Source organism: Dermacentor variabilis, chromosome 3, assembly GCF_050947875.1.
Source record: "Dermacentor variabilis isolate Ectoservices chromosome 3, ASM5094787v1, whole genome shotgun sequence".
In the NCBI taxonomy this organism is placed as follows: domain Eukaryota; kingdom Metazoa; phylum Arthropoda; class Arachnida; order Ixodida; family Ixodidae; genus Dermacentor; species Dermacentor variabilis.
In genome coordinates this window covers 71494041-71503795 of record NC_134570.1, presented here as the reverse complement: position 1 = coordinate 71503795, position 9755 = coordinate 71494041, and positions in this window count along the sequence as shown.

Below are 9755 nucleotides of genomic sequence, written 5' to 3'. Positions count from 1 at the left end.
TGTGTTTGTGTGTGTGTCGAGCGAGTGAATGAACGCGATTCAGCCAGTCGAGAGCGGATAATGCCAGACGGGAAAACAGCGATAGGATGAAAGAAGAAAAAAAAAACGCGGCGGCTGCTCGAAAAAAGTAAGATACCAACAGAGAAGGCACCCTATAGTGATCGCAGCGTAATCCTATGCGCCCTTCCGAATGGCAAGAAAGAGGACTTTCCGAAAGCGCTTTGATACTAAACAAAAGCGACGCAGGGAAACAGCTTTTGCGCCTGCGTAAGCCGCATCTAGATTGTAACAGCTTTCCGTCTTTTTTTTTCTTTTTTTTTTCCTTTCACGCAGTTTCTTTCTGCGCAGTTCTTGTTGCTAGGCGCGCCACCGGCGAGTGCAAACAAGTCTTTACAAATTCTATCACCTTGTTGAACAAAACGGAGGAGAGAGGGCCATGGAGTTATGATGAGAACCGAGAAGGGAAGAAACAAGAGCTGTGCAGGAACTACAAGACCGGCTAATGTTGCCACCGTAATATATGTTTAAAGACCCTTATAGGGGGCTATTAGCGCGCTCGGTAAAATTCCTCCCTTTCGGCCATCTTCGCTTCTTTTCTTGTTGGCTCTCCTTCGTTTACTTCTTTCTATGTTGACTTTTCTTTCTTTCTCCTGCGCTTTTCTATTTTGCTACGCCTCTCTGCTTCGCGTGCGAACAGAAGAGAAGCGGAAGTTGGCGGCTATCTCCACTTCTGGACGCCGGCCACAGTGCACTCTATCACGCCAGTTGCGTGCAGTGCAAGCCGAAGTTTCGGCCGTGGCGCCTTCGTTCAGCCGGAAGGTGCACCTTCCGCTAGAGGGTGCATGGTCTCCTCCACAACATCATCGAGCGCTTTCTAGTTTGTTCATTCTCATTTTACTTATTGGTTCTTCTTTTTACGAAGAACAAGAAGTTAAGGCACGCTTTATCTAGCGCCGCACGCCTACCTGGGACCAAAATAAAGAAGGCACTGCGGTAACTTGAAAGGCGCAGGGAGGGAGGACTTGTACAGCAACCTACGTAAATTTTCATGACGCCTCTACATCAACCCCCTCTCCCTCCAGCTGCTCACGGCCAGTCACCTCCTCACCACTGGAAACGACTGATCAGTTCGCTTTTATAAAAACTGAAGTAGGAAGTGTACGCGTTCTACATTCATTAATAAAGTTGGGGTGTCATACATTTCTGTAGATTTGAGATCCTTTTCAGGTGCAAAATAACTATCGGCATGCAAAATTTATTTTCAGGATATTGCTTTCAAGAATAATACTTTTTAAACAAGACAGGGATTCAAGCTTTCAATTACTTTTATTGAGTCTGTAATGGTTGATTTCATGCTTCCAACATAAAAAAAGGTATTCATGAACAAAAAGAAAAAGGTCATCTGGTTTTGGTTAAGTTCATCCAAAAGGTGCCTGGACACTTTGGTAACTTTCCAAATATGCATTATTACTTATAGAGTATACGAGACAACATAAGCGGTGCGCCAGCAATTACCTGGACGCAGTTGTTTATACGCTCTCCCTTTAATGCATTTAACGCATGATACCCAATTTCTCAACAGAGGTCCGATAACAGGCGTAGTAAGATGGCTGCAGTGCGCTTTAACCGTGACGCCTAGAGACGCCTACTTGATAGACTGTCCTTTACAAGACTACATATCTGGACTGAAAATGTGTTACATATACAGGTACACCTTTATCTGTAATCATAAGTCATAAAATGACGGTACGCACATATAAAGCTCCGCCTTGAGAAAAATTACGAATTTGCTAAATTATAGGAGTGTATACTGACATTTCCGACTTGTGTGTGCGTGTGTGCGTGTGCGTGTGTGTGTGTGTGTGTGTGTGTGTGTGTGTGTGTGTGTGTGTGTGTGTGTGTGTGTGTGTGTGTGTGTCTGTGTGTGTGTGTGTGTGTGTGTGATGGAAGTTCAATTCTACTGAACATTATGAAAAAGCTTTACAAGCGTTGGAACGACCTAGATATTGTGCTGTATAGTTAACGCTCAGCGTTTTCTGTTTAAGCCCAAATGGGTTAGCCAAAGGACATTTCTTCCAGCGATCGCTGCACTTGGCTGCCATTCGTGAGCGCAGCGACAAGAAAAGCGTGCAGCACTCACTTGGCCTTATTGCGACATGACGTCAGTAAATTTTGCCCTGCGTCATGACATCACGATAACGTCGACGACGTGCGTGAGGTATGGCACTTCGAGACCAACTTTAGCAGCAAACATCTTATGTTCGGCAACCTTCATACGCGCTATGTGTCATCTATGGCGACGGATCAAAATGTCAGACCTTGCGTCATAGACATTACCCTGCCATCATGACAGAGGGCTAATTTGTAGACGTAATATGGAAATAAGGCTAGGTACGACGATGCCGCTCATAAAAAAAGATAACCGGCGACCGCGTTTCTTTTGTTGCACTCACTTGTGACATGCCGCGGCGATCGAAGGAACAAAGCGAGCCACCTAGCGTAATATAGCCTCGTGACGCATCAATCTCCTGGCAATCGAAAATGGGGCCGGAACCACAAGGCTTCTTTTTCGTTCGTAAGTATTTCTTGCGTCTAGACAGCGGGCATTCGCTAATTATATGTCCAGAATCAAGATCGGCCGGAGTTTTCTCCTACGAACAATTCAATCGTAAGACATTTTTGCGAAAGCGGGCTTTGGGCATGAAATCACAAAAACGACGTACGATGAAATGTCTCTTCAGAGAAAATACCAGCCAACCCTGATGCTCGACATATTATTCGCCAAGAAAGCCGGCCAGTGGCAAAGCGCACTTACGAACGAAAAAACTTTGTGAATTTGGCCCCTGCGTCCGTATTCACAAACTGTGGCTTTCCTGCCGTAAGTGCCCTCCGCTACTGGTTCTCCGCCTGCGCTAATGAAATAGGTCCAGCATCGGTATTGCCTAGACTTTTCTCTTACAAACAATTCTAGCGTATAAGACGTTTTTTTGTGAACACAGCGACCGCGGTTCGTAGTAAGTATACTAGTAAAATAGTTAGGGCGCTCTGACGCTTGCCAGTATGTTCCCCGGCGTTCTAGGGAGTTCTCGAACCTTCAGTTAACGCAAAATAATGACAAGTCGAAGATGCCATTTCAGTACGCCTTATATAGGACACGCTTCCGCGCCTATATTCACACGAGCTCACGCTCATGATAGAATTGTTCGAAAGAGAAAATTACAGGCCGATCTTATTCTTGCGATTAGTATTAGCGAAGGCGGCATGACCAATGGTCAATACCACTCGGGAACGAGAACACGATCCCTGCTGCATGTGCTCAATTTCCGCATCGCTGAACGGAACTACTGCGCCGATGAGTGAGCACGGCGGCGCACCGAGGGGGCTCGCGTGCATTCCCGAGACCGGCCCCCGGCTCGTTACACTTAGCCACCGCTAATGGCCGCTCCTTATAGAGCGCTGGCTCGACCAATTCTGGCCCAGTCCCGAACGCCTTATCGAGTCGGCCGCCGCCGCTGCGGTGGTGGTGTCCCGTGGAAACAGGGGCCTGTGTCGAGAATTACGGCCGCTCGCGCAAGGAACGCGGCACTAATTTTGACGCGGAGCGATGGACATCTCTTGCCGGCTCCTTCTTTCGTCGACGCCTTTGTCTTTAGTTTTTCTTCTTCTTTGCGCCTACATTCTATAGTTGCCGAGTGGAGGGACATTCTTCCTCGTTCGCAAATGGAAATAGATGTGGCTTCGTTTCTCCCTGTTCCGTTATTATCGTGATGCATAAACGAGTCCAACTTTGACGCGTAACTCCGTCGATCGTTTCCGAATTCCACGAAGGCAGAAGCTATAAGGACCGTCCACAGTGTGGAACGCACCCTCAAGAAAGTGAGGCTGATGTGAAGATTACTATGGAAGGAAGTACATGGTTTGATCTTATTGAGAAGTATATTGTTGACGTTGGTGCTTGATATGCGTTGTTTTGTTTGAGTGTTGCAACGGCCATTCGACTGGTGTCTGGCGTATGGACAAGCATTACGTGCTTAGGTTGGCCAGCCACCTCAGCCTGCGCATCTATAGGCAATAATAAAAGAAAAAAGAACTAATGCAGCTCCAACGTACATATTCGAATCTATGCGAAGCGATGCTTGAAACAAAGTGGGTAATTATATGCTTTACGGTTAACGTCGATGCGTATGATGCATGCACACAAAAGTGCGACCTGTATAAAGCAACATTCTGCGATTCTGTAGTCACGGTGGGTACATATCCATTCTGGAGGATTCACGACGAACGGGCACACCCCCAGGGGCACGTACGTACCGAATGGTTAAGTCAAAGAAAGTAACGTAAATGAGAGAATTCATCAAATATATTTAACCATTCTATTAAGCGATTGGTGTGCTTCAGAGGTATGTGTCAGCCGGTACAACACAGGGTGTCTCACCGAACACTGCCAAAAATTTTTAAATATTGCCTGTAGCAGATAGCACAATTCTACTCCATGAGCTGGTCTGCTCAAAGATGCGGGCATCGTTTGCACAAAAAAAAAAAGGAATGCATAATCGATAAATTAAACACGAATCGCTACTTAAGTTAATTAATTAACTAATTACCTTATGGCACCTATAGAAATGTACAAATTCTAGCGGGTGAGAATGCAAGGCATATCCACTTCAAAAAAATGGTGAATGAAAGAATCGTAAATGGTGTGGATGACACCATTTACGAGATATGCGCCGTCAAATTTGCGGTAAGAAATGCACTGCCGTTCCATTTACTTTCTTAACGAAACGTCGTTTCATGCATTGAAGTACAAAATTAACTGGAGCGGCAATATATTTCTCCGCAAAGTTCGGGAACTAATATCTCGAAACTGGTGTCATCCTGGGCATCCGTTCCAAGTGGATCCGCTTTGCGAACGCCCCGGCTAGAATTTGTAAATTGCAATATTTCACGTAAGGTCATTAATGAAAGACTTAATCAGTGAATCTTCATTCATTAGCCTATTATGCATTTCAAGTTTTCTTTGAAAGTAATGTCCGCCTCTCCGAGAAGACCAGCTCATGGACTAGAATGGTGCTGTCTGCCCCAGGCAATATTCAAATTTTTTTTCTAAACTGTTCGCTGAAACACCCGGTAACTTCATGTTTCATGCAGGAATATCGTGCATAATGGGACATGTCGATTCTAAAGGATAGGCCGAGAACCTAGCGGCAGGTGCCGAGTGGCTAAATCAAAGAAACTGTGCGCCATCACCATCTCACGTCGAGTAGCGTGCTGGGCTAACCTCTTCAGAGATCACGATACTCTCTCTCTCTCTCTCTCTCTCTCTCTCTCTCTCTCTCTCTCTCTCTCTCTCTCTCTCTCTCTCTCTTTGTACTGATAATTCGTTCCGAATAATAGCAGGCTAGAGCGCCTTAGCTCAGGCCGATCTCTCTGCCTTCTTTCAATTAAATTATCTCGCTACTCCTTGTGAACTAGCCGGGTACGTACGTAACTCGTAAATAGCAAAGTGCGCCGTAAAGTAATTAAGTAGAAGCCTAATTAGTGAAACTCTGTCAATTACTCGATTATGCATTTTGATTTATCGGGCAAGTGATCTCCGCCTCTTCGAATAATCGAACTGTGTGACTATAATTGCGGGATCTATCACAGACCTTTAAAATTCGATGTATTATTTACGAATTTACGATATCGTTTTAAATAAACGTTGGTTTTGAGTTGAGCTCGCATGTTGTTTCCCTCTCTATACCTATGATCGTTGTTTAGCGCTGCTCAATTTCAATATCTGCATTGCACCTATTCTTTTCAAGTCTTTCTTTTTTTTTTTTTTAATAGCGACTGTGTGAGGAGAAAGGAAGGGGCACATCTCTTGGCAGAGCGAGCACAATAACTGCATCGCTCAAGGCGGAGACCTGGCCCGTATTCACAAAAACATACATTACAATTGTTTGTAAGAACAAATTCCAGAAAATCCCTATGCTAGACAAATTATCAGCCAAGGTGGACTGGCAATTCCGAACAAGCGAAGCTTTGTGAATAAAGCATGTGAACTGTTCTGCTAGAAAAGGAAAAGCCATCAGCACTTGGCAGTTTCCCTGATGGTCTCCCTCTCCCGTAACCGGACAAAGCATAAACCACAGAGAGCCCGAGAAGAGGGAAGGGGGGGGATCTTTAATAAATCCTACAGAGTTTGACCTGGCGGCAGACATATAACATACTACTCTATATGGCAATTAATGATGAAAAATAAAATTATATACATGGTGGTCGTCACATACAGACAATATACACACACGAAAAAAAAATTACCGACGATTACGTTACTTCCTAATGCGAAATTTGAGCGCAGCAAATAAGCTGTTTCACCTTTTCGATAGATTGAGGCAAAGAAATCGAGCAACACATGTATGCGCTATCACAGAATTTTTTTTTTATTTTTCACACGTATTCCTTTAACAAAGACTCCAGTAACAGTTCTTGACAGTCATGAAGGAAGCTTTGTGGTCGGAGAAATAGACTGATATATGTTCGACTTGGTACACCAATGCTTGATTCTCAAAGACGAGATCTATACAAGTGCCTCGCGAGGTTGTCACAGCCGTGGGACGCGTTACGAGCGAGAGGAACGGGATGTTCTCCCGCATAAGTGTTAGGAAATTGCTGTTTGTCTTTATGTCAAGCCGCCACCGATCTGGCTCTCTGATTGCCACCGCACAGGGCGAACGGCAGCGGCAATTTCGGCTCGGGCGGTGCACATATACAGATCCGCCGCCACCGATCTGGCTCTTTGATTGCCACCGCACAGGGGTTGCATTGGAGGAGGAGCGAAGAAAGGAATTAAGTTCGAGCCGGCGCTTTGACAACCGGAGACTCGCAGGAAGAGGGGGGAGGGGGGCGGCGTGTACACCCAGCGGCAAACGATGGGGGCAGAAGCGCGCGCAGCAAGCGGACAACACGATAAAGGGAGGAGGGAAGAGATAGCAGCGACTGACTGATGCCGCTGACGCCGATAGTGAGTGAGTCACGTTATCTAGACTCTCTAGCGGCGTCAGCGGCATCCAGCGGTATCAGTCGGTCGCTGCTAGCGCTGGGGGGATGAAAGGGGGGCGGAGCTGGTTACGAGGCCGACGACAACGCCGACGACGACGCGAAACCCAGGAACGGACGCCAAAGAGCTGCGCTCTAAAAAATGAAGCAGAGTCACCGCCAGTTTACGTCTACGTCATGCGAAACATTCACGGATTTGTAGAGAATGGTCCTTATAAATCATCTAACTGTTCTGCAGCGAACGGTTAATGTTTGTGCGACTTGTTGCGAACTGATCCACATGACTAGCGCTTGAGAGGAGGAGTGGAGCAGGCGGGCGTTGTGTCACGACGTTTTGCACCAGGTGCACTGGTACAGAGAATTTCGGGGGGAAGCGGGGGGGGGGGGGGAGCGGGTAGTCACGTTCCCGGAAGCTAAAGGCCGTATGGCCTAGCAATGCTTCTGCTGCTCCTACAACAATTCGGCACGCAGGTCGTACGCAGCACACAAGTTACACAGACATGCTGAATTCAAAACGGGTGTCGCGATGAATACAATAACGAGGTGCACACATTAGTAACGTTTAATTCCGACTGTCTCTAATTGTCTATGTATTACGCCGTCGCTCGCGATTCCAAAATGAGCTCCCTCGGGGAGAGAATGTGGTCATTATTAAACCCTGCCGCTACGACTCCGCATGCAGCCGATTCACTCATCAACAAAAGAGGCGTCGTTTGAGCGGAGAAGTGTACGTTGCGTTTTCGTTGCGTTTGCGTTACTAAACTTTCGCTCGCGTTATTTTTCTCACCCTTCTTCCCTTCTTTGAGTCAGTATAGGAGGTCCTTTGATACATAAATTAGGAAGTATTAACATGCGAGTCACCTTAGAAAATGTATGTCTGTTGCATTTTTTTTCCTCGTTCACACAACGGAAAAGAAGAGCTGGTATCATTTCGGGCAATCTGTATGTATTGTTACGTTTCGCCTACGACGCGCGGTTTAGCCGGCGCGACTGCAACAAAGCGGCAGACATTTTGGCCCGTTCGGCGTCGCCGCTACGCTCCCCGCCAAGCGCGTCCAGGCATGTTCCGATGCCACGTGTCTTCATGTGCGTGTGTGAGTGTATGTGCCATTGTGCCCGACCGGCGGCGATACGACAGCAGGGGTCACCTTCTCCTCCCAGCCATTGTGCCCGACCGGAGGCGATACGACAGTAGGAGTTACCTTCTCCTCCCAGCCATTGTGCCCGACCGGAGGCGACACGACAGTATGCGTCACCTTATCTCATTGTACAATCACGTGCTCGTCTATTGAGGGGTTCCTTCTTGCCCTCAACTGCGAGAGTATAAAAGCAGCTGCCCCCGGACGCCAAAGGAGGGCTCCGATTTCTTCGGTTGAGTAAAGTGCTCTCCCGTCTCTCTACTTCGGTCAACCTGACCGCCAACTCTTTGCGATGTTAAAATAAACAAGTTGTTTTGTTGTTACCAGTCGACTCATGCTTTGCCGGGACCTTCGGATGCTTCCAGTTGTACCCCAGGCCGCCAGGCCAACGCTACCCTTGGGGCTTGCGACCCAGGTGCAACAACGGGCGTCAGCGCAGAGTTCCCAACAGGTCGTGCCAGCGGCGCGACCACAACAGTATATACGTGTACTGCGCCTCAACTATATAATGTAATACTCATTTTATTTCGAAGCAGTTATCGCCTCCTGCTGAACATATTGATCTACAGGTAGAGCTCACGTTAAGTTGCTATGTTTCTGCTCTCGATCGGAATTGTTGCCGTGATACGAGATGGAAGACGGATGCAGCGACATCGCGGCTAGTGCAAAACGACGACGACGGACGCTCCAGCCGTTGTTCGGAGCCTGCTAGCTGGCCAGGACTTCGAGGCGGCGTCCGCTCCACAGGCTGTAGTATAAGAAATTCTCACGTACTTCTCTCCGTCGACACACACACACACACACACACACACACACACACACACACACACACACACACACACACACGTATATATATATATATATATATATATATATATATATATATATATATATATATATATATATTATTTTCGTCGAGAATGGAACTGCTAAAACAGGAAAGAAAAATGTTTGGGCACTCTTCCGGGTGTGTAAAAAACGCGGTGTCTGCCGTAGAGACAAGAACAAACAACAGTAGTCATTGCCGAATTAGTATACATTTTGTAGTTAGATTTACTTCTCTCTTTGCTTCCCCTGTGCTGCAATCTTTTTTTGCTATCGGCAGTGTTTGAACGTCACGACATCAGGGTTCGTAACCCGATATAGCTCAGCCGGGGATATCGCTTTCGGTGTGGCGTTGATTAACTAAGCCACCAAGTGGACGTTATGAAATAAATGGCACACTTCCTATAACATGGCCTGTAGCTTGGTGACTGCGCAGAGAGCGCGCTGGAGTCGCTCCCGGAACGTGACGTCGCGTTGTGCGGGCATTACATCACGCGAAAGTGAAACATTATCATCGAAAGTGGCTTATCGATATTAAGGGCGTAGAAAAAGCGACACTAATAGAAGGTTGGGAAATGGGTAGTTACCCCGAGTGGAATCAAGTGGCAGTTAAATGCGCCCCCCCCCCTTTTTTTTTCCGCAGAGTATTTCTAAAGACGTTTGTTTTCGTTGGTTGGTTATGAACTCACCCGTCGCGACTGATCAGCGAGTGGGGCGTTTTGCTGATCAGCACGATGTTCCGGGTTCGAT